Below are 27337 nucleotides of genomic sequence, written 5' to 3'. Positions count from 1 at the left end.
TTTATATACACTGACAGTACACCTTCGATGCTGCGAAGAAAATCTGGCTATGGAAATTTGGCAACAAGTTTTCCTTCAAATTTTCCTCCAATAAATTAGATATGTCCACAGCTATTCAAGTTGTAAACTTCACACAACCTCGTGCTTAGAATCACAGATTATTCAAAATATTCTGCCAAGAAGTTAAAGCTGAACATTAAGTTTTGTTGTATAACACATATGCATACGCAAGTGCGCTAGTTTTCTGAATTCTAAACTAATAACTAATTACATATTTTTAAATATGTAACACAAAGCTTATATTCTCACTTGAATTCCACTAAATTAGAACATCATTAGTAACAGTTTTCAAAAACTAAAAATTTTAAACTATAGTATAAAAAAATTCTAATCCAGAAAAAAATGTTTTTTTTCTAAAATTTAAGTAAATTAGTTAATCTCATAGGCATTTTAATTATTATTTACTAAAACTTAATTTGATGGTAGCAAGCGTATTTAAATCAATTCACACTTTATTTTACTATGAACTTCTAATATAAGAGGACTGAAGTATATTCAGATTGAATTTTGGTCAATTTTATTGCTTTTGACGTGAATTTTTGCCTTCTGAGAAGTGATAATTGTTTTTGCGCTCTCCTATTGACCAAAATTCAATTTAAATATACTTTGATCAGTGCTCTTATATTATAAAGGCATAGTAATTTCGGCAAGGATAGCTATCATATTTTTAAAACATAGTGTAATATCGAAATGAAGGCAAACTATGGAGCAATATGTGAAATGCGATGTCTGTCTGTACTTAAACTCCCGCTTATTTCCCCCTGAGATATGAGTAGGCTTAGTTTGTATTTTTAACTTGACCTTATAAAAGTTATAAAACATTAGTTTTAGAACTTACATTGGGTTAGTTTTAGGTTTGAACAGCAAGCAGTTTGGGTTTGAACGTTTCGCAACTGTCTAATCGAGCTTCATATACATTTTAGAGCAGCATATTAGCGGTTATCAATTAAATTATATTTTCGCTGGTAGAAATATATATCTACCGGTGAAAATGTTTTCCCATACATATTTTAAAAAATATTTTCCGGATAGATTCGAGACTGTTTTTTATAGATTTCTTTTAGGAATAACTACATGAAACTGAATGTATTATTTATTTATTTTGCTGCAATAAATCCGGTTGTCAAATTAACGATAATACAATCTATAAAACCATTCATTTTATATAATTCAGCTGGTGCTATTGTAGATTTTTCATTATTTTTTTGCTTCTTCCTTATGTATTTGATCTGAATTTTCAGATCGAATACTTAAATTTACTGTTACTAATTTACATTCGTTAAATATTTCCTCCCATGTCTAATATGTTTTAAACGCTCAAAAAGCAATAAAGTCTACAATATTTTAGAGACATATTTTAAAACAAATGGAGCCGCGTCAAAAACTACAATCTGTCCGTTTGAATAATAATGTTTATTTGAAAGTACTACCTAGAAAGTGGGTGCTTTTGAAGGCAATGTTCCGCTCCCTTTATTTCTTGTGTGTATAAAAAGCTCTGAAAGAACTTATACCTGAAATACATCAGTACATACATTTCAACTGTAGTTTAGTTCAGATTCATTATTTGAGGTCGGTTTTTACTTTTTTTATGAATATATTTTTGTTATGATTTTTTCCGGTGTCGTGCCTCTCAAGGAGAATGGGCTCCGGGTATTTGTCCTCTCTCCCCCTCCTATATCATCTATATCATCTGATGTTTATACTGTGCTTAAGACAATTCTTCTGCTTGATTTTATTTATATTTATATTCTTTGCTGCTAGCCATTGTAATCTTACTTTATTGCAGGTATATTTCGTACATTTATTCTAATTAATAATTCAATATTGATACCTACTTGTATGTGTATAGATAAATTTTATTACAATCCTTCTGCATAACGTATAACAAAATAAAATAAAATAATCATTGGAAAAACGGCGTATTCGTTCCTATACATCACCTGGGAGAGCAATCAGTTTTTTAAGAGTAATAAATTCACGCTTCGCCCCGTAGCGCTGGTACCTACGTAAGAAAGCTCGGCCCGTACAACTACATACATATATGTATATATGTACATACATGGCTCGGATAGTTTATTCACTCAGGTCGCCGTGGCGTTGCTCTCGCGTCATTTTCTCTCCCTTTACGGAGAGAGCTAAGCCAGCACAAGTGTCGGGAATTGAACGGCTATGCCAATATTGTTTTCTCTATAAATAAAATCGTAAAAGCCCTACCCACACGGTGGGAAGCGCGCACGCTAGAAAGGGAGAAAATTTTCAGGAGCCGATTAAATGTCGCTTTGGACGAATTTTTTCTATTTGTCTACCGTTCTATTTTTGTTTCATTATTTCGTAATAAGAAGTTATCGTATTACGGAACAGCCATTTTCTTGTCTTTTGCGATGAAATGCTTCACACCGATCAAAAAGCGACGACCTCTGATCCTCTGATTTTTTTGATTGCAAGTTTTACTCGAGTTTATTGAATTATGTGCTTTTAAAAATCACACCGCCGACATAAAATAAAATAAAAACATTTCTCTTGGATATTGCGAATTTATTTTCAAGGATTAAATAATGCATTTGATTAGTGGTGATATGTATGTAATTGTTTACTAGTTCAATCAAATTCTCTCATTTTACATTATACACAATTATTTGTTGTAGTAAAATATTAGCTCTCTATAGCATTACTTTTAATTTGGATTTACAACAATCGGGATTCAGAGAAAAGCATTCCACTGAAACTGTATTACAAGTAGTGATAAATGATTGGCTGTTGGCTAAGGATACAAACAAAATCATTGGAGCAGTTTTCTTGGATTTCAAGAGAGCCTTCGAAACAATAGACAGAAAAATAATGTTAAAGAAATTGGAGAGTATAGGTATAAGTGATATAGTTTTAAGACGGTTTAATAATTACTTATATAAAAGAAAACAAAAAGTTAAAATAAATAATGTATATTCTGAAGAGAAATTAGTGTCTTATGGAGTACCACAAGGGTCTAAATTGGGACCATTGTTATTTGTTTTGTATATTAATGATATAGTTAATAACGTGAAAAAATGTAAAATTCATCTATTTGCGGATGACACATTAATGTATTGCATAGGTGATAACATTAAAGAAATTGTAAATAATTTAAATAATGAATTAAGTATATTAGAAATATGGTTAAAGAATAATGTACTTAAATTAAATGAGAATAAAACTAAATGTATGTTAATTAATTATAAAAATGTGTTAGATAATAGTACCAAAATAGTAATAAATAACTCTAGTATGAAAATAGTAGATAATATAAAATATTTAGGAGTAATTGTTGATACAAAATTAAATTTTAAAGAACATTGTAATTACATATTAAAAAAAATTAGTAGAGAAATAGGTTTATTATCTAGATTAAGAAATATATTAATTAAAAATACAAAAAAAAAAATTAACAATAGTTTAATATTGCCCCATTTTAATTATTGTGCAACACTATTAAATATGTTAAATAAATTAGATAAACAAATTTTGCAAAAATTATAAAATAGGGCAATGAGAGTAATCTTAAATAAAAATAGATTAACTAATTGTAAAAGTATGATTGATAGATTAGAATGGTTGAATGTTCAAGAAATATTGAGTATGAATGTTTTAGTATTTATATATAAGTTAGAAAATAATATGTTACCAGAATATTTTAATAAGTATTTAATAAGAAATAAAGATGTACATAAATATAATACTAGAAATAGAGAAAATTTAAAGATAATTAAGTATAAGAAAACGAGTACGGCTAGGGGAATTATGTACGGAGGTTTTGATTTATATAATAGTCTTCCAAGAGAAATCCGAAACAGCAAAAATATAACGGGTTTCATAAATGGAATAAAAAAACACCTTCGTACATATAGAAATAAATTCGAATATAAAGACTTTATTATTGTATATTTTTCTTTTTTTTCTTTCTGTTATGTATTTTTTATATATTTTATATATGTTCACTAAATTTGTTAGATGTAAAGATTAGCTATTAAGCTAAATAAATAATTAAAATAAAAAATTAAAATAATAAAACATTGGATTGCGAGTAACTTAGTTTACGAATGTTTCGCAATACGAGCATTTTTTTTATAATCAATTTTGTTTTACGATACGAACATTACATATTGCGTCACATTCTCTTTAACTGAGTCGATTTTATTTTTTTAATCATCCGTTGTAACCTGAAATCGTTATGTAAAAAAACTACACATGTTTTCAAAAACACAGCTGATAATATAAAAATTTAGATGTGTCATAAAACCGATAAAAACGTTGTTCTGGAATTTATTTAATTTAGTGTACATGTCCACCGCATCAAAGCAAAACGGGAAACCACTACATAATAAAATAATCCTTACCCTAGTATGCTTTCTGTTATGTAACTGTGATTAATAGTGGAAGGTAACGTCATTCTAAAAATAAAAACAAGAAGATAATATAAATATTTGTATAAACTTTTACTTACTTTATCTAGAAGTGGCACTTAAACCTACATAAGTGAGGTTTTGCTACTTATCCCTCTTACTGATCGCGATCTTTGAACTCGGTCTTTGTATGTTTTTGTATTAACATTTATATACACATGTGCTACACAACCGATTAAAATTGTTAACGTTTTCAGCTTATTACTTTGCTATAAATTGTTAATTGAAACGCTCCAAGTTCGTTAACTGCATAAATGCTAATTCACAAGCTATATGCAAATATGATGCCTCCGCGGGGAAAAGTTTAATTAATTGTAGCTTTCTCGAGTTATAACTTCAATGATTAATATACACATCGTCGACGCTTCCGCTATATTTGTTAGCTCGTGTGTATACTAGTAGTTGGTCAAGTTGTTTCTAGACAATAGAGCTATCGACGAGCGTTATAAGCGAGGATACTACAAGATTTGCCGTAGAAGAGAGATTGAAACTTTAAAAGCTCGTTTGTTAAAGCTCACTCGCGCTTACAGCGTACTACACGTCTTCATTAGTGTAAATTTATTTTATTTTATATAAATCCGCTTTATTGGTTCTAACATAATTTATTGGTCAATACTATATTTTCGCATACTAATTCGTATTCAGTTGAACCAAATTTTAACTAGATTTTTATTGAGTTATAATCCAATTAACTGTACTTGATTGAGCTCGCTGTTTATTATTGAAATGTGGAAATTATTTTTATTGAATTTTACATGTTAATGTGTCTATTCAATATATATATATATATATATATATATATATATATATATATATATATATATATATATATATATATATATATATATATATATATATATATATATATATATATATATATATATATATATATATATATATATATATATATATATATATATATATAAAACATGTATATACTTTCATATATCAAATCTAATAGAATGATGAAAAAGTTCTTGAGGAGGCGAAGATGTGGCTCAAACAAATCTCTAGGGAGTTTTTCCAACTAGCGAACACTGACCCTTGTTGCCAGGTGACGGAAATTCGGTATAAAGAAAACTTTTTCGAAAAATACTTCTAAATAAATAACCTACGTAAATCTTTTGATAAGTTTTCGCAAATATTAAAATATTTATGTGGACCTTTCTTCTTTTTATATTATATTATACAATAGTTACGTCACATCTAAAATATACTACATAAAGTAGACGATTATTTCCATGTTTATAATATTTATTAAGATATTAAATTTCACCACACATCCGGGAGCAGAATAAATTGTTTGATAAAACACGAGTTTCCATATGTTTTATAATATATTATAACATATGATAAATAACACAGTCGAAAATAAAATTCCATGCGATCAAAAGCGTCCATATACACCTTTGTTTGCGCTCACATACAAACGAACCGAAAGAGATCAGAAAAAATCACAAAAGGCTCGGAAATGATAAATCGGAAAGAAAAAAAAAATGTGGGAAAACACTCCTCGAATGCAATTCAACTCTCGAACTCGAGCGGGGGATCGTATATAATTTCAATTTCTTCGCTTTCGAACATCTTTCGCATTCGCAACACATTTCTTTATTGTGTAAAGTAAAAAAAGTAAAGATCGCAAGGCTCTATCGCCGCGGCAGCTTTAATGGAGGAGGCTCTGCTGTATAGTGATAGAAGCAGAGCCGACGCGCTTTGAATAATTTAAACGACGCCTGTAAGGGTTTTTACGTTGGAATCGTTTATTTTTTGCGGTGAACCTAGCCTTGATTGATCTTAGTTGCATAATGGCAGTTCATGGGGAAAAACAGAGATGCTGGTGCGTATGAGGAAAAGCAACGGATATTCACAATGCTTCACCATTAAAAAATGACGGCAAGAAAAATAATGATCCCGACAAATATAACTATGAGTTTAAATAGTGTAGAAAGCAAAGATGTGCAGTGATGCATTTTTAAAATATCATTAAAAAAGCATGATCATCTAGATACTGCTAGTATATAGAAAATTGAAGACGTTAAAAAGTTGTATATTCAATTTTTGTTTTGAATTTTTTCCCTTAAGTATTAGAGGAAAAAACGAGAAAATCATTTCTAAGTAATTGATGCTTTTAATATGTAAAATTCAATAGTCTAAATTTGAAAGTCTTTTTTACCTTAACCTACTTAGACCTAGTGCACATTTCAATGTACAATAACTGTATTGCTTGTTTTTGAATCCATTTTAAATTTATATTACTGGTACCCTTTGTACATCACAGTGTACACCATATTACTTCAAAATACAAAAACATATTTTTCATCCCCTTTAATGTGCTAAATAAAAAAATAAAAAAATCAATAGTTTGTATGCCTTTTAAACAAAAAATAATTTACCAAATATATTTTTACACAAAAAATAAAAAATTAGGTCTAAAGAGTTAAAGTTCAAAGTTTACTGTTAATATCAAACTGTAGATCTATCTCAAAACTACTCTAATCGACCTTATATTAGCTTTGATATTCTAAGTGATCCGTATGTAAAACGGCAGATTGCAAAATTTATGGGGGCTTTTTACAGAGCTACACTATAAAATTTATCTGTAAACGATCTTAAACCTCGTTTTTCAGTAATCCAAAGATTTTTTTATCTTCATCCTGTTCGAAATATGAAAAACGTAAAGTAGCAACAGCTGTTATTAATAATTTTCTTTACGATTCTTGATTCCCAAATTCCTTCGTAGCTCGTCATTTTGTAATTAGTCAAAGTAGATTGATCTGTTCTGTTTAAATCATAACAAATCATTACTTTTCTATAACAATTATCTAGTTCTTTGTTCATCAACAATATAAAGATATCATTATATTAAACCGTAATTTTTTAATCACATACTATATATTACATATATTTTTTATTTATCAAAACTTCTCGTGAATTCTCGAGAAAATCCAAAAATAAAAATGAGAATTATCATTTTTCGAGAAATTAAAAACATCGAGAAAACAGAATATTTGGTTGTGATTGTCAGTAAAACAATTAAATAGTACAATATTGTATGAATGGCTTATTCAGTGAAAGCGAAATAATGAAGTACTTGTTTTGTTCTCATAGAGAGATTTATTCTTCAGGACTACAACACATCTGAAATTTCAGTTGTAGGTAGAAATATAATAATATTTCTATTAACTGAAATAAACTTTCTTAATGCTCTCGGGAGCGTCAGTTAATTAAGGATAATGATTGATGCTGGTGTCTCTTAATACGTCTCAATTTTTACCATTTTAAAGCGTGAGAATTTTTATTTGATTTCTTAAACTGTAACTCGTTTCATTTTTTTTAATGTAACTATAGTTTAATTTATTGCTTGTACAAAATTTCTAGCATAGGATAATATTATATATAATTTATATGTGCATATATAATTAGGGAATGCCTAGATTAAATGCAGATACTTTGTATTGTAATACAATTGCGCCGAGAACGTTGTGGCTCTAAAATTTGCATTAAAACTCATCCATGAACATGATTTTGAAATTTTTTGACAAATATCGAAAAAAAATAAGATTAGGGACGTGTGAGTTAACTTATAATACAAAGCCTTGCAATGGCTGATCATGATTTTACAGATAGTATGCCCATGTGTCTATGTTTAGAAAGTGTTTAATTCAATAGAAATAAAGACATTTTCTAGCTGTTAGATTTATCTATTGACTTTCCTTACTAGGACATACTTGTATTCCGAAAATGGTTCATAATAGTCTCGTTTTCTCATAATGCTTACGTATTATATGGTGGGTGGTAGGCGAATCCCTCTTTAATAAAATATGCACGGGAGAGTGCAGGTGCAAAAAATAAAAAAAATCCCACCGCACATTTGATATCATGCGCATAAATCCAACTTAATTGTTCGCCGTGTTAATTGCGCCAAAGTCGGGGGGATGCCTTATTCTTCGCTCTACTGGAACGGTTTTTTTCTCGTCTTTTTTCCCACACACTCACACACATACACACCTCGCTAACAACTTGGGAATCGTGAATTATTTTAATAACGTTACACGTACACCACACGTGTACGCTCGCATATAAAGTCCTCGCATTGTATTATGCTATACTGTTATGTAACGTGTGATACTGTGACCTCTCACTATATGCATGAAATGCGTATGGAGATAATTTTGATTCGAATTTTAACCATATAAATCATATTCACATTTTCTGCGTGTTTCTTAAAATAGAATATGTAATTAAATTGAAGATGGCAAAGATTATTTAATCCGGGAGCTAAAACTAATATAAAAAATCAGCACAGATATTTGGGAAGTCCTGCAAGCAGCACTTGAATAAGCAATACAAGTAATAGATCCAAAGTGTCAATTCATTTGATTTTAAATGTATTTATTCGATTCTCTAAATAAAATTCACCAAAAATTAATTTAGTCTATGGCTAAAAAATTATAAAAAATCAGAAACAAAGTTGTTTCATGGGCTGCATATATTTTTTTGGCAATTTTTGTATAGCCCTGATTTAAATAATTCCTCTTAAAATGCTTTAATTTTATATTTTATTTTTACGTAATATAATAGATATCTTTACTGCTTTACTATTATGAAAAATTTATGGTGATTTTAGATTAGTTCACTATACATTTTATTGTTTAATTAGTTGACCTTAATTATGATTTTTCTTAACAAAATTTGTTCTTAATAAATATAAGGCATAATAAATATTTCATTCATTTAGAGCTGCATTTTTGCCTTTAATTCAGATTTTTAAAGTACTTTAGAATGAGTAACTGTTATAAAAATGCTTGTTTATATGATATATTATATTAGTGAACTTTTAGATATTAATCAAATTATCTAACTTTTGTATCAAAAATTGTATAATTTAACTAGTGATTTAAAAAACGTTTAAAATATTGTCTAGTCACTTTAACTCTAGTAAAAATTAATGTACAAAAATGGTGAAGCATCAAGTGTTAATAATTCCCATTGCCAACTACATTGGATTTAATTATTTATTTATTTTAGAGACATTTCTGCAATTATTTCATGATTCTTAAAAACTTTCCCAAAAAAAAATTTCACAAAATGAAAATTTTACAGAAGAGCATAAAATCATATTTCTTTCATAATTTTATAAACTTAAATTATTTCACACATTTAATATTTTGCCATATGAAGATTATAAAAAAAATCACTAAATTTGATATCGATCATTTTAGCTACACATATACTGCCTTGAAATTTAATAAACTTAAACGTAAATAACGTGTTAATCATTGCTATGGAATGTATTCTAATGTCAATACAACTTCAATAAAAAATAAATGACTTTGGAGATTAATATTGATATTACATATATTACACATTGAAATACATTTACGTGTAACAAAAATTAACAGAAATAATCTAAATAATGCTGGGATAATTTTTTAATTCGAATTTGTATCTTTAAAAAATCTCATCTAATCTTTGATAAAGACAGCTATTTTTATTAATAAAAAAATATATAAAAATAGTATTATTTAAGATTAAATAGATAATTTTAAAGGACCATCTTATTCACATATGACATAAAGGCACCACATATATAGTGTTAAATAAAGGCTATCGATTGAAACAATAAAAGCATTTTCTAAAAAACATTGCCAGTTTTTAAATGAAAGTAACATATTTTTTGTTATTCAAATAACGCTACAATTAGGGTATTTATTTTTGTATTAAATAATATAGTATTATATACAATAATAATAATACTTTTTTGTCTCATTTCAGGTTTTCGTGCGAATCGTGACAATTCTCTGGATACATCCGGGGAATTCACCGATCTGTTGGCGTGAAAAATATATCAGAAATTGCGAGATCGTAGCTTGACTGTGAGTACAATACAAAAATACACATACATATATAGGATATAAAATGTCATTTATTACACGTTACATTGTTGTCACAGAACTGTGAGGATCGCACGTGCACGTGTAATATAATATACCGGATCTAGTTATAACATTTTATATAAAAATCTTGCATAAATAAATATTACTTTTCGTAATTTTCACAAATATTTTGTATATGTGTAGGAATACATTTCTCTGTCAACAATTTTATATTATTAAATAGATTCGTCGTATGAATAATATAAATATATTTTTTAATATATCTAGCAATAAAATAAACTTACCTCAGTTTTTTCCAAAATACATTGATAAATTGACATGAATATTAATAAACATTATTAAATATATATTTATAAATATTTATGTTAAAAATATTAAGCAAATAATTATTAAAATACCTTAATTAATAACATCATATACTAATATGGCTTTATATATATCTGCATCACGATCAGATAGTCAAGAGGTTAAGGTCATGTAATATGATGGTCAGGGTCATTGAGTGATATCCGACCGCCTGAAATTTCAAGTAGGGCTCTACCTATACAAGCTAATAAGGTAGGTCGTGTGTTTGATCAAGTATTTGTTTATCGGGCTTCTCGCGTTTTCCCTGTTCGGATAACTTCAAATTACCATAAAATTCCCGTACACCCATTCAATCAGCTGCACGTTAACACAGTCACGTTTCGTACCACAATGCGAAATTAAACGCAGAAATAACCAAGTGCAAGTATCCCGCAACAAGGAGCTCCCGCTGGAATTTCCGCATTGTCGTTTTTATGCGCTGACGTCCAATTTTCCGCGTGTCGTAATTCGAGCGGAAAAACGACGCATAAATAACGAGACGAGGGGCGATGTAGGGGTAGGCTGGCGAGTTTGGGGTGGGCTGAAAAAAAACAGCGTGACAATTTCATACGCGTCACACATAAGACAATATACGCTCTTTTTCGTTCGCCTCTCCTACACTACCCCATCCAGGATCAGCGCGGTGTAACCCGGAAAAACCGTTCCCTAAATGCCCCTATAGACGGCTGGTGACGCGTGTCGAGCTTTCCACTCGTAAAAATTTCAAACGTCACTTTGTGTGGTGGCGGACTTTTTTAAAAATGAAAATGTGTGCGGCGAGGTCATTGGTTAAAGTATTTAGATGAGCAGGTTTATATTTGATTTTTTGGGTTAACTTTGCGATCATTATTTCAAGGTTTTATTATAGATTTTCGTGATCATTGTTGCTAAGGTTCTCTTCTTCGTGTAGTGACTTAAATTGCCTGCATCAAACGCAAATCTCATATTCATTATTTTTACACCATTTATAATCAGTGAATAAATTAAACTAACCTAATTAAATATCTATCATTATACTTATAAATAAATCCATTTAATCCAAACAGATCCGAGTATTTTATATTTATTAATTACTTCGATTTACTTATAAGTTGACCTAATATCCCACTTTTTCAATATCAAATCGTAACGAAAACAGGACACGTTCGAATTGGGCGATTTATCATTTTGTTTGATCTAGGTCTTAAGTCGCCCCCGCCGATTTCTTATCTACGAACGGAACTTTTTTCTCTTTTGGCCATAATACAAACAGAACAATATTTTACAGCAGAGAGTGAGTGTGGAGGAACAAGAAGGGATGGCAAGGGTCTCGTGGGCGCGTGCTGGTGCGTAATGCTACGCTTTTGTCCCTCCGTGCAGGAATGCTCTGACGTTTGTGGCACTTCTGATTTTCACGGCATGTCTTGTTTAACTGCCTCTCGACATATTCACTTTTTTCTTTCTTTATATTTACGCGTGTATTTGTGTTGAGCTTCTTCTTGAATGATGGAAATTTATACGGTATTGTGCGCCAATACCTCGTAATACATTATAATATTAATTTTTAACGCGCTCACTAAAAACTTACAATGATTATGTTTCAACCATATGATACATCAACTGAAATCAATACAGCTAGTTCCTTGTTGCTGATATTAAGTAGATCTTTTGAGTTTTGGAGCCGAATAGGTGTGACTTTGTAGGCAAATAGACGCCGGAAAAGCTGTTAGCATTTTAAAAACATATATAAAAACCACATATATAAAGAAATATAGATGCCGCAAGGCTAAAGTGAAAGTTCTTAAAGTCTGAGAGTTTCGCTGGAATGTCGAGTTGTATTATTGTCGGCTGTGCTTTTGGTGGAGTAGCTAGGATCCCTTGTGATGCGTTTCCACGATGCTCTCTGAATGATCCGCTAATATCTCTTGTTTTGATGCAGTCTTCTGGCTTTTCTCTGTTGCTGTGATTTTTTGAACGTATCACATATTTTATAATTCTCGTTCAATTTAACTTTGGGGAATCGCAGATAAGGATGCTTGCATGCCAATAGCATCGCTTCTTAAACACACACTAGAAATGTGTTCACGTCTTAACATAAACGGTTCAGATGGCCACTCCAGTGATCAGTGTCCAAAGTACAGGTATTTAGGGAGCTGGATACCGACACCAATAAGCGAATGCTAGTGCGGACGTTTTATTTCTAACGATCATCAGAATATGACGCAATTGTTCCGAAACCCAAAATTCAAAAATATTTGGATTGTCAATAGCATGACGTACAACTTTCTGCGAAAACTCGGTTCTAAGATAAAAAAACGGGTAATAACCAAATACGTTTATTTAATGATATTTCAAGAACCTATTTTAATCATTTTTGATTATGAGGGAATATTTTGTTCCTCAAGAATTTCAAATTATAAATTCAGATTCAAAAATGCTGTGAACTGAATTGTTATAAATGACACGTATAACTGACGGATCTGTAAAATAAAAGGCATTCCTCATACCAAAGCCGAGTATCTTCGGAGAATTTTGTAGACGTAGTTTAAGTGTAAAAATAACCTACACTTGCTCTTAAAAGTGATTTTGAGATCATAAGTGAATGTTTTCTAGCCGAAACATTCCCACCGAGATCGTATGAAAAAACTGATGGCATAGTATTGCGCTTTCCGACATTAAATGACATCTCCATAGATCATTTAAATCACTATGTATATAGATAAAGTCCTCAGCAGATCAAATGCATATAAATAATTTTAAATAATCGGCATAAAAACGAAAACTAGAATTTTTTAGTGCCGTATTATTCTCATTAATATATAACGAAAAAAGTATAATATAAGACCCAAGATGGATCTTTGACGAGCTCCCAAAGGGGTGAAATATTATTTCGACAATCGACCGCTATAGGTTACAAACTGTCTACGATCGCTTAACCAAATCTTAAATATTATCTATGCGAGCAAGTTCTGATAATTTTCCTACTAACAACACACGAAAAACTTTCTAGAAAGATTTTTCTAAATTAATATATACGACTCTACTTATGATATATTAGCAGTATTGACTACATAATAAATTTCACATTATAGTTTTAATCAATAAATTACTCCTATTGCTGTAAATAGAAAACAGTCCCATGGGTTATATGTCCTGCACCTTAACATATACTCCAAGGGAGGCCAAGACGTCGTCTTCGGTTGACCGGTCGAGCGCAAAGGTTATTTAGGTCACCCTAGGGAATAATACCGTTAAATCAATCATTTTCATGCATTATATTAGGGTGAATTTAATTATAAATATTTGTGACATTAAAATTTTGTATTGCGCTTATACATAATTGCTTTAGAAGCTTTAGAAATAATTTTGAAATACCTCATAAGTTTGATGGCGATATATACATTTATATCAATGATTCATATTTCAATTATGTCATATATTTGGTCGGTCGACCTGTAAAACAGTGATTTTTAACCCAGCTGTGTTCTAAAAACTAAAAATATTATATTTCTGGTTACATCATGAAATTTGACACTGCAGTCATTTAATTTTTTTTTAATGTGTGTATAAAATATCAAAAACAAAACCAAAAATATTTGTTTTTTCTATTAATATATTTTCTTGGTGATAGTGTATCCTTAAAAATGTGTCTTGTAGAATGCAATTGTAAATATAAGCGCTTTGCAGATGACATAATTTAAAGTGAAATTGCGATATCTCGAATGTACTTGCCAATCAAATAAAATCTTATAAGTATCCACATTCAAATTGCACACATAACACATATCGCAAATTCATTTGCAACATCCGCGAAGGCATCAAAAAGCAGAGAGATAAAGAGAGAGAGAGAGAGAGAGAGAGTGAGAAAGTCCCGGCAACAGTTCCGGGCTTGTATTAAAAGTAATCCCATTCGAAGGCCGTAACGGGAAAACGATGCAGATAAGTGAGCCAGTATCGCCGATGTGCCCGATTGTTACAAGGGGGTGGAAAATACACTTGGTGGAATCCGAAGGCTTCAAGTGGTAATTTCCCGCCCTCGAGCTGGAAGGCACTCGAGTACGTCCCGGCCAGAGCAGAGGAGGGTAGCGACTTCTCCTGACAGCCCTGGGCTCGTACACAGCCAGGGGTTGGAGGCACGGGCGGGTGGCCGAGGGGCTGAACGGAGGCCCTGCGCCCTAGGCGCCCAACAACAAATTTCCCTTTTAGATTCTTATCTCAAATTGTACACGATGTACTCGCGGCGAAAAAGAATGGAGAGGAGAGGGACTAAGTGGGGACCTTGTAGACAATAACCGGCGGCGGCAACGCGAGCGGCCATTATGCTTTATTAAAAACACTGAACGTGTATGGACGTAAATACATAATCGTTGCCCACTTTAATAACTCGCTTTTTTACATTTTTGTCGTGCGCAAATTGCCAAACATTAATAATGCACAACAATGAAATGAAAATATACACAAACGCATATAAACGTCGTGTGATGAGAAAAAATAACGCGCGAGTTATTGTTTGTATTTTGAGCACAATGAAAACCTAAATCGATTCGGTTGCAATTGACAAAGGTTATATTGTATTAATAAGTATATTAAATTTTTTTTTATGAATTTCAACTTCAAGAATCATATTACCTATTTTTTAATTATATTCAAAGATGATATTATATTTCTCGTGTACAGTAATTTTATTCACTATTAAAGTTGGCAATTCAAAAGGTTCATTTATGAATTTTTTCTTGTATCTAACTTTACAAATTCGACTGCACTTTAATAAAAAAGATGAAAATTGTAGTCACAGAATAGCATTATGTATTCATTAAAAGTTTTTTCATTATTTTATGTACTGTATCAAATTTTTTACTATATATTTACAAAAAATACTTAGGAGATATTTTCAAAACAAGTTGCTTATTTATTTGTAAATAGATTAGACCCAGATATCAAAGCATTTTCGGCACATTTCACTTACCGCTTAAGACACTTCTTGCTATTGTCTATAAAATAAATCGAACTTTAAACAACACATGACTTTTCAATATTGTTTTTCACGAACAATACGTATTTTTCCTCTTAATTCATGTAACAATTTTGCAATTTTTGCCTGTTTTAATATTAACAGGAATATTTTCTATCGCGAAAAAACATAAATTACCGAACCTTACTCTTAGTGTGATTAGTGTGAATTTAATTAGGCGCTTTAAATGATTTAACGAATGAGGCCTAGAATACACGGTCATGTCATGTCAGAAATAGTGTTGTGAACTAAAAAATGCAAATATCTGTTTATCTTTACTTACAAATATTTTTTTTATTTTCCTTAATGTATATAAAATATAAATAAATAAAATTCAATACATAAAATATTACTTTAAAATTCAAAAAGAAATATAGTATGTAAATCTCAGCTAACGCTGAAATGTACAGAATGGTTACTAAGCAAAAATATATCAGGTACAGTTTGTATTGAATAAAGTAAACATAGTTAAATTTAGGTCATTTAGTCAACATTTTATCGAACGTTAAACGTTTTTCAGTTTTTTAGTGTGAATGACTATTTGTATTTATTAATATATTTAACTTATCAAAGCCGTTATTTTAAACTTAAGTTATTAGTGCTAACCATTATTTATAAATCTGTTAATATACAATAGTTAAGCTTACTTTTCATAACTAATAACTACCCACAACATCAGTCAACAAAAAATAATAAAATCTGATTATCTCATGATTGTATTTGATTGAATATTTTGTTAATTAAATATTTTTAACGCCTCAGCAAATTTTTCCATATTAATAAAAATATATATTTTTATGCTCATATAAATTTCAATTTTTACATCCCCTAACGTTTTTGTGCATCGTTAAATGTCTTAATTAAAAATGTATTAACAACGATTTTTTTTCAATTTTCACCAATCTCCGCCGTCATTATCCGGACCCTTTTATAAACTCGACCTTTTCCATTTCTTTTTCCGAGACCGTTTTTCGATTCATTAACCTGCGAAAGGCTTGCCTCTGTTTATACGCCGTCCACTAATCACCCGCGGGAGATATTCTTCTATTTAACGGCTGTGTCTCTTTCAATAATTACAAGTGAACGTTTTCGCTTTGATCAATTTTTCGCAATGCAGATTTGTTAGATAATATACGGACATATAATATAGTACTATTTTATTTTAGTTAATTTGTATTGCAGGAATCTTCTGAAAACTCAGCGATGTGATAATCAAAAAATGTATTTTGATTTTTTAATATAATTTGCCTGAATTAAAAAAAAATGAATGCTTTTATTCTATATTGGAAGCATAGCTTCTGATTTCTCTCAAAATATCAGTTTCTCCCTATATGTAAACTCAATACGCGCGTAGATAAACCTTTATGGTGCAACAAACTGTTCTTCAATATGGCGATTTTCCTTATTGAATGGACACTAAATTAAGATCTTTTATTATTCTTATATGTTCTTATTGAACTTGATATTTTAGTTCAGTAGGTCAAAATTTATCTAAATACCTATGGTAGTTTAAAGTGCAATATTTTGAGTATCCAATTTGCAGCACTAAAAATGATAGCTACATCAGTTTTTCCAGACAAAATGGATTTGGCGTTCTTTGATGGGAAAGAATCGATATTTCTACTGTTCTTAATGTCTTGCCTTCTACTCAAGTTATATGTATTAGTAGTTACAGATAGTAATAACCTAAGTAAAATAGCTTAAACAGCTATGAGATATTGCATATGTGATAAACTGCTTTAAAATAAGCGAAACCAATCTTTCATACTCGTATATCTAAAATTCCTAAAGTCTTTAAACTAAAAAAATAATTTTAAAACAATATGGTTAACTTTGGTATCGTAACACTTTCAGGCCACTTACAAATGTTGACATTTTTTACAGTTATAAATCAATGTGTACTTTCAAGTTAATTATTTTAATCCATTTTTGAACAATTTTTTATATCAAAGTAATTGATCAGTCTTTTTATAAGATCAGCTTAATTTTTAGATAGAACAATAAAATATATACATCTGGTCGCGAACTTTTTATATTACTTAGTTATTATATCATAGCCTAACTGCTTTCATACGTCATTATTAATAATATTGCGTAACGTAATGTATAGTGTCTATTTATAATATTTTGTTGTTTCGCGAGGATTTCCCATTGCATGTTGTGTGTATTGTTTTCGTCCAAGGAAAGCCGAACAGGTCGGAAGTCCAGGTTGAGCGATGAGGCCCGATGAGCTTTCAGATAAGCGTCTGCCGGATTTTGGTGACATTGATAAGTTTATCAAAGCTCGTATTTTTCCTTTGAATTACATCCGGTCGGTGGCGTCTGATAATTATTTCCGGCGTACAACTTCCCCACAATTTCCTCCTCAGCAGGTCGCATAGTATAAATCCACTATTTAGCGCACAAATTGTTTTCCATCTTATCTTTATGTTAGGATCATAGTTTTTTTATTTCCGCTTTAGTCGCCTATTTTAAGGCGTTTTCTGTTAACGATAGCTATACAATTAGCTCTTAATTAAGTGGTGTAAAGTATATAATTTACTATGCGTAGCACTGATGTTTAGTAATAAAATTGTAAAATATATTATAATAAAGCATAAAAATTTATATATATCATTTTTAGAAAAAATAATTGTTATATAAATATTTTGAAATGAAAATCTTAGAATTGGGACAGTAACAATACACTATAAATCAATAAAGTTGAAACCCAATGTAAATGTTTTGTAATTTACTAACTTATTATTTTTATAACTGAAAATTCAGGTATTAATAAATTAAATTTACGGTAATCTTAAGATGAATCGTTTTTATAATTAAATAAAAAAATATTTTTAAATATTTATTTATCTAAATAAAAAACCGATTTTATTTTAAATTATAAGTATAACATTATCCTACCTCTTGGTTATCTTTTAAATATATTAGGATAAAACACTGGAGACTTTGATTCGAAATATTCCGATGGCCCCCTGTTTACACCGTCTGTATTTAGTATTGAAATAAATGGTAGTAAAAGAGCAAGGTCTGTAAAATAATATGGATGAAATAAAATTTTCCAGAAAAATTACTTTTTTCACAGTGAGCCCAGGTTTCTATGTGTGTTTTTTTAATTAACATTTGAATAATATTGTTATCGTACAACACCCATTTCTCATATAAGTAGTTTTAAAATGATTGAGCAAAGGCGACACAGCACCAAGATGCAAAAGCTCTTGGGATATGCGGATACGAGCTGACTTTCTTTATTTCGCTCAATTCGCGTGCAACCCTTACACAATGTCTCCAAGCCTTCTCAATCTTCTTTATGCGTCTATGCACTGTTGAATCAGATTGGTTTAGTTTTTTGAGCAACTGATGAATAGTTTGTGTAGAATTTGCTTCCATTTTTCCAGCCAGGACATCATCGTCTATCTTTGCTGGTCTTTTTGTCCACTTTTTAGGTTCGAATTTCTTTAACCCATCTTTGACATTAGCGGATATCTTATTAATCATAATCATAAAAATTTTATTGGCCTATTATTATAAGTATCGAAATGTAAAGCATAGATGTGTACCAACACATCTGAACTTTACATTAGGTATTAACGACTAAAGAACGACTGACTGTTAAAACTCAATTTTTTTTTAAAAATATCTTTCGAATATGTTACAAAAATAACAATATTATTTTTTCAAGTATTGTATATTTATTTTTTATATATGTTTAATTTTAACTTAATAGATAGTAATATATTTTTTATTTGGCTTTAGTTCGTTTTCTTTATGTTAAAGTGAATTTTATTTGTATAATGAAATATTGTACAAAAATATATATTTTTTGACATGCAATACATTTTTTTGGTAGGCAATATTATGTTTAAAATCACGTGAAAACATATCGATACTATATTTTCGACACGCTTTTAGTACAAGACGGTAAAATACAACGGTTCGATACCGTTTTCGAGGTACAGAATTTCTATGTCAATTGATTGTGACTTCGCACGCAATTTCGGACAAGTTTTACAAGAGTAAGAAAACTTTTTTCGATTCGCGTTTTTTCTCTCTTCGCGTATACGTATAAATATATATTTTTTTGAAAAGGAGAAAAAAACACAAGTTATGAGTGCTGTGGGGGTAATTTTGTGAATGCTTTCACGCGAACGCGAACAATTTTCAGCACAAAAGTCAATTTTCCATAAGGAAAGCGACTTGCACGTAATCGCTTTAACAATGCGCAAAAATATATAATTCATGTCAAAACCTGTGTGTACGCATTTTCATTGAATAAAATACGATTTCATAATTAAAGTGTGTTTCGTTCATACTGTCATCGCAAGTGAGCCCTTAGGTTCCTGCGGAGTGTCTCATAAAATTACAGGGTGATGCAAATTTAATTAATAATTTGTAATTGAATAGCCTATATAAATTAATCATTGTTGCATTCATACTAATAATGTATCTTACATTTTATTGTGTATATAATATAAACGTAACACTAGGTACATTTTTCTCGTTATACCTTTGAAAAATGAAATGGACTAAAGCGGAAAAAGATTTTCTCCTTCGTCGGAGCGAAATTTGACGCAATCATCCGTTATGTGTTCCCCGAAATCTTTTAATTTAATTCTGCACGGTTTAAAACACCATCAATTCATGTTAGTTCGTGACAGGTGGTGTGCAGTGAAATAAAATTACCTCTGCACTCTTATTCCGATGCTGTTGCACTGCAGATATATGGATATGCTCGTGCTGCATTCTAGCAGTCACCTGTGTAACTGTTTCTGATTTATTTTTATATTTTTTTATAAATATAAAAAATACAAAAATACACTCTATTTAAAATATATACATCATGACCTGACAGATCACTATAATGCGTCATTTGATATTGATTATTTTTAAGCGTTTGAGTGAAATACAAATCATACTAATACTTAACATGTGGTATTAATGTGATTTATAACTAGTTATTGTAATTGATTTAATTAGTGAATTTAGTTTTAAAAAGTGTTACTTATATTTTATCTAACTATAAATAAAATTATGTATCAAACTAGTAAAAAAAACAATGTTTAGTATTTAAAATATTATTCACATCCAAAGCTTGAAAGTTAAACAATATTCGTTAATGTTATGTTTTAAATACAACCACAAATTTAAACAATCGTAATATCCTTAGGCCCTTCGTCCAACGGTTTAACGCGATTGCCACTTGAGTAAAAAATTGTCCTTTGTTAACTGCGCACCTGCGCGACTGCAACGCAACCTTCGAGCAACTCACTAACGACTGGCTTATTAGTTGCGTTGGCAACTCGAATCAAACGCTCCTGCTATTTTTATAATTCACTATCATCGTATAATTCAATTATATTTAATGATACTTGTATATATATTTATTTAACATCCTACCGTTCCTAGTGAGCTTGCTCCTAACCGTCGAGCAAGTTTGATAGCTCCCACCATTCATCCCAGGGAATAAATTTTCGGGCGTACTATTAGTCATTAAATTTTCTGCTTTTTGCTACATTATTAAATTCGCCCCATTTTTTTAAATTTCAATGCAATTTTTTTGACGCTTTTGTGTAAATATTTATTTTATATTGATTTTTAAAATTACAAACATACATCTAAATAAATCAAAAGTTCTTGTATTTATTCATTTTCATGTTTAAAGTGATATTTTAATATAATAAATGGTGTGTAATGCCAAATAAAACGCAATTTAAGCCTTGAAGTATTATTTATCGTGATTACATTTACGAAATAAAGAAATGTAGCATTCTTGCCTCCTATGGCAGTTTTTTTATTATAAATCTTTCGTTGCAACATGATTCATTTGTGAGATAATACAAATTTAGAAAAACCCAATTTGTGATGATCAATCAGATTTATAATTACACAACAATCACTTATTCTGATCTAAGAGACCGGAGTGAAATAGAGAAATGCTACGGTCTATATGAAAATTGAGCCCTGGTATTTTAAATATTAGTTACCGACTTTAACATTGTTCTATCGTGTTGGTTTTAACACAATTCGAAGACTGTGTTATTAAAATCTTTAATAACACAGTTAGCACTAAAAGTTTTAATAACAGAATTCGAATGATTCATCGAAAATTCCATTAACAAGTCATCCCGTATTTTGCCAGTTTGCAGCGAAATTGAAATTTTGATTTTTTGCCCATCCATGCTACACACGTCAGCCTTTATATAAAACGTTTTGGCTTTTACATATTTATCGGTTTATTCTGCAAAAAAATAAAATACAGTACATAAAAAAATTATGATATTGACAAACTAATGGAGAAACAAGTTTTCATTTTAATTTAACTTTTCGAGCATCATGACGTAAGCAACGATCGTCATTAGCATTTATTTAAGGTTATTACAAACAGCAATATATTTATGTTTACTAACCAAATGGTTAAAATAAAATTAAAAATTACCTTTATTCCAATTTAAACATTTAGACGAATATTAATCCTGTGTATGCTGATTTTGTCAGTTTGGCAGAATTTCCAGGAGCTGGTACTGCAATATTTTCATTGATTACCTTTATATAAAAAAATATACGTTATGGTTTAATTGATTCGAATATATTTCTTAAAAGAAAATTTTTGCAGAAAATGTAATTTATTTTAATACATTTTTCATAAAACATTACTATAAAACAAACAACAAAGCATTGAGCTTATTATTTATTTGTATAAAGAAGAAATTAAATATTTTTTTGATACGTATTCCCTTTTTTAATTTTGATTGTAAAAATTATACAATAAAATCAATTTTATATGTAAAAATTTTTAAAGACACTGAATATAATTAAAAACAAATAATTGTATTACAGTTTCTTATTATTTAGTTTTTGTCATTTAAATTAAATAATTACCGAAACATTAAAAGCTTATTTTCAGCATCATAAAATATATATCAAAATTATATATATATATTGTACAAAAATCATATTAAGATATACCTGCATTGTTGTATATTAATTAAAAATCTGGCAATAGTAATTAAAATTTCCTAATAAATAGAACAGTAATAGTAAATTATTGTTAATTACAATTTTAGTTTTGTATATTTTATATTTAGGCTCTTGATTTGACTTTCTTAGTTCAATTTTTTAATGAAAATGAATGTACATGAAGGCTAGCTAAAATAAGTAAAATAAGAATTTTGTAGTTATTTTTATTTATAATAATCTAATTGCTCTAATATATAATAAATATCTATTTGTGTGTATTCTAGTTGAATTTTACGAGACTTTCTACTATAAACGTATATACGTGTATCGACGTGTAGGAATTTTAGTTCAAACGTGAAGCGACTGTTTCAAAGCAAACAACCATAGTGGAAATGGGCTTCCAGTATTATTCCTACTGAAAGCCGCGTTCCATGCTTTGTCTGTTTTCATTCTCTGTATGCATTTACCTTGTTAGTGCTTAGTGTGCGATGTTAAATCATGCTTTTCCGTAAACGAAGTTAGCCAAGTGGACGCTTTCCATTCGAACGTATTTTGTGTGTATAATATTCGAGTTTCCACTTTAAAGTGCATCAAAATTAGCATTTTCACGTGAGTGTATACACACATATGTGTACATTCATACGTATTATACGCTTTATATATTATGCACATATGAGGGTGTGTGCACACGTAAATCCACGTTGAAAAATCCACATATCTTGGCGATGTTTAAGCACGGTCTACTCTGAAACAATGGCGAGGCTCAGTGCCTTCTTTTCATCGAAACAATCGAGAGGAATGATGAATGGCTGAATGGAGGGCCCATATTCAGAATTCAGGCTGTATCTGTTGGCACTTTGTATAATTGCGATAGACGCGTGCCGTGTGTGTATGTGTATATATTATGCTGAAATGTCGCTTCGCCGTGAATTATTTCCACACTCGCGAATAGCTGCCACCAAAATTCAGCTTAGCCCTTCAAATGGAGAACTACAATAGGCATTATGTACATATATATTATATATATAAAGCTTTAGATTAGATTTACATGTGTATGTAATATCAAGTTTTGTATGTTTGTTAATTTACGATATTTGTAGTGTAACTCGGAAGTGATATAACAGCGTAGAGTAGTAGGTGGTTGACCCAAATAACGTTGTGAAAAACATTTTATTATCTTAAAGTGCAATAATTTGTGTTATGTTGTTTCGTATTTTATATCTTTACTAGCATGTCGATTAAATTTAAAATAAAGTAAAACACTTAATACGGTACAGACGAATTACTGACATATACAATAATCGATTTATAAACTTCTGTATAGATCATTAATTAATATTTATATTTTGAAAATATTATTAAAAAATATTTTTTATTTATGTATGTATGTATATACACATTTATGGCTGTATTTAAATACAATTGTGAATATGAGCTTTAAGCTCATTTGAAAATAAATAAAAAAATGTACCAATATGATTTTTTTTCAAAGCAAAAATATAATAAATCTTAGTAGCAGAAACATATAAAATAATATATGTATGTTTTGGACGGTGGAGCGAATCGGACATGGAGGTAGATAAACAAAAAGAAAAATATTGTCTCTGTGACAGAATGAATTAATCTTCTTGTACGCTTGGGCTTTTGGAAGGTTCATGGAAACTAAGGGAATCTAACGCTACATTGTCGGCCGCTTATTGAATCTGGGTTTAATTTGTTTATACATATTACGTAATACAGCTATGGTTAAAAATGTACAGCATTATATTTAATGAATCATAATGAGGCAATATTGTTAATATATTCAATTATACAGTTGATATTGTGCTATAAAAAAGTACATTCAATACCAAAAAACAAGAAGTAGTAATAATTGTTTACATCTTAAAATTTCTTAAACTCTAAATATTGTAACGAAAAACGGGCTTTAATTTGTTTCCGTAGACAGTTTATGAGAATAAGGCTATAATTAAGATTTAAACGTTCTTTCTGTTTTATTACTAAGACATACATAGTTTGCATATAAATAATATTTTCGTGGTAGGGTATTTTTATACAACCTACATATCACATATAGCCACACACTACATTGATTTTTTCATTATTTTTCGACCACTTGAACCATTGTTAAAAGGATATCAACCCTTTTCCTCCCCTGTGTGCCATTACTGCCTCATATATAAATATTCTTTATTATGAGACCATTAACGTCTCAGATTGCAAACGTGTACGTGTATTAGTATATCTGTGCTCAACAACACAGCCAAAATCGCAGAAAAGGTGTGTTGTGAACGTGTTTAACTTTTGTTCAATAATTACTTTACCTTGTACGAAAACACCGGTTGCTTGGCTTGCATGCCGTGTAATGTAAAACGGAAATAATTACAGTGTTAGCTTTATTTCCATTTTTTTTTTGGTACTTTATATTCTTTTTCACGGTCCACTTTGTCATGTGATATTTTATTTACGTTGATATGTTGCCTATTTCAATTTTTAATTTGAAGTACATTATATAGGAAAAATAGTACTGCTATAGTTGCTGTAAGAACTTTTTATTCCATTCTACATGAAAATTATATATATTTTAGAATAGTTATTATCATATTAATGTTACATTGAAGCTTCTGATTCTATCTCAAAGAGTGTTTTTTATTATAATTAAGCCAGTTGTAAACTTAATAATGATATTCATCATGGCAATATATTATTTATATATAGATTGGTTTTATTTACGGTCCAAATTATTTAAAATATGTTTCTCAAACATTACATCTAGAAAATCGCCCATATAAGAAATAACCAAATGTAGCTAATCTTTTTTATAACCCTTAGTTATGAAAGATAATTAAATAATTATAATTAAAGTTAATTAAAGTTAAGCCAGTTAAAATTAGAGTATCAAACTTCGCATCGAAACAGCTCCGTACTCTGTCATATCTATTAATATTTAGATTAATCTATTTATTTATTAATCGGTTGATTTCTAATTCTTATACGATTATTTAAAAGTGTAATATTGTATACTATACAAAATTACCTTCAAGTTGTGAATTTGTAAAATGGTTTTAAAAATTACTTTAAGCTGCTTTAACGCCGAGTGTCCCTGCAGCGTTCTCAGATCTGACAAGATAACAATAGTTGTCATATTTAATTTTGTCTCGTGTAAGGGTAGTGTCACGCTACCGTCAGGGGTAGGTACATTGAAACAGTCGCTTTTGTTCGTCGTTCCGGTGCCACTCGACGCCGATTGAAATTAACCTTTTTCTCTGTTAGTAACTATTTTTCTTCCGTTTTACGTGCCGTTTTTCCACTGTTAATTTTCCACCGTAAAAACTAATTGCCTCCCGAGTGCGCCACCTTAGAACGTTTAAGCAAGTTTTTGATTTATCAACATAATAAATTTGCAGCGAAACAGAGCGCGATATTGCTTTTTCTCTTTCTGAACACAAAAATATAAGGAACAACTCCTTTTAACAAGAATGATTAAACCTTTTTGTATTGATTTATTTTAAGTAAATACATCTATTGATAACATTAAATATTTATAAATATTTACATATCTATATATATATTCACAGAATATATTTATAGAAGTTCAAAGGAAATATAACTCGGCTTTTACTTTCTCTTTAGTCGCATACTTTTCCTATATTTACTTAGTCAGCATAAAAAATATACAAGAGTGTGGACTACGCCAGTTTGCCATTTAACCTCTTTCACCCACGACCTTTGTCTCATTTTACCGATAATATTCTATTTACGTATTTTTCATGTAATAACATGTAATATGTCCTAGTATATTTAATTATTACCTTTCAACGAAGTTCAAAAAATGTATGGTTTTTACGTTTGTTTGAGACCAAAAACCTCACATAAATATATAAATATTAGTGGATTAATCAGGTGTTTTTGACCCAAAAAAGCTATATAATAGTATATTTTATAAGTCTTTCAGGTAATTTTTTTTTATAAAAGCTATATTTTAGTGAATAAATAAGGTGTTTAAGATCCATAAATGCTATATGCAAATGTATTTTTTAGGTATTTTAGATCCAAAACACATATAAGGTATATATACTGCTAGATTAATAAGCTCGTTAAAACTCGTTTTAGACCTAAAATCTCATATAAAAAGCTATTCGTTTGTGGATAAAATTTATACATTTTTGGTCTCTTAATGTGTTTTTGATTTGAAAACTAATAGGACAAGCTATACAAGATGCATGTTTTATACCCAACATTTTATATAAAATAAATATTTGTATATTAATGAGGTATTTGAGACACATATTCAAATGAAAGACTGAAGATTATCGAAATACTATGCTTTTTTACTTTTATTTTAGGCACAAAACCTTATAAAAAGTTATATGTGATATATTACACGCGTTTTAAGCCTAAAACTTTATATATATTAGTAAATAAATTAGGTGTTATAGACACAAAAAGTCGTATGAAATGCATATTAGTTGATTTGTTCCATATTTTACTATAATTTTAGACCTAAAACTATTAATAAAAGGTATATTTTAGTAAATTAATAAGTTTTTTTTGAACGTGTTGAAATCGCAAAATCCTACATAAATTTATTAATTAAAGCTATAATCTTGCAATTTTTTAAGGATTTTTACACGTTTTTAATACCTAAAAACACA

At 29.6% G+C, this 27337-nt stretch overlaps 1 protein-coding gene across 6 annotated transcripts in view; it reads left to right on the top strand.

The window, feature by feature from the left end:
- The first annotated feature begins 10271 nt into the window (after positions 1-10271).
- The window catches only part of tutl (immunoglobulin superfamily member turtle), a 79418-nt gene continuing 62352 nt past the window's right edge, over positions 10272-27337 (top strand). For 5 of the 6 annotated variants that reach the window (XM_088201472.1, XM_088201469.1, XM_088201466.1 and 2 more), the window contains exon 1: positions 10273-10372. The gene's annotated coding sequence lies outside the window, so the exon portion shown is untranslated. Of the gene's footprint in view, positions 10373-27337 lie in introns of all 6 variants that reach the window. The other variant, XM_088201463.1, reaches the window with a different exon arrangement.

Source organism: Plectrocnemia conspersa, unplaced genomic scaffold (assembly GCF_051122295.1).
Source record: "Plectrocnemia conspersa isolate PC_06_02 unplaced genomic scaffold, ASM5112229v1 ptg000013l, whole genome shotgun sequence".
In the NCBI taxonomy this organism is placed as follows: domain Eukaryota; kingdom Metazoa; phylum Arthropoda; class Insecta; order Trichoptera; family Polycentropodidae; genus Plectrocnemia; species Plectrocnemia conspersa.
Note: the sequence above shows the minus strand (reverse complement) of the source record. Positions and strands in the feature narration are given on the sequence as shown.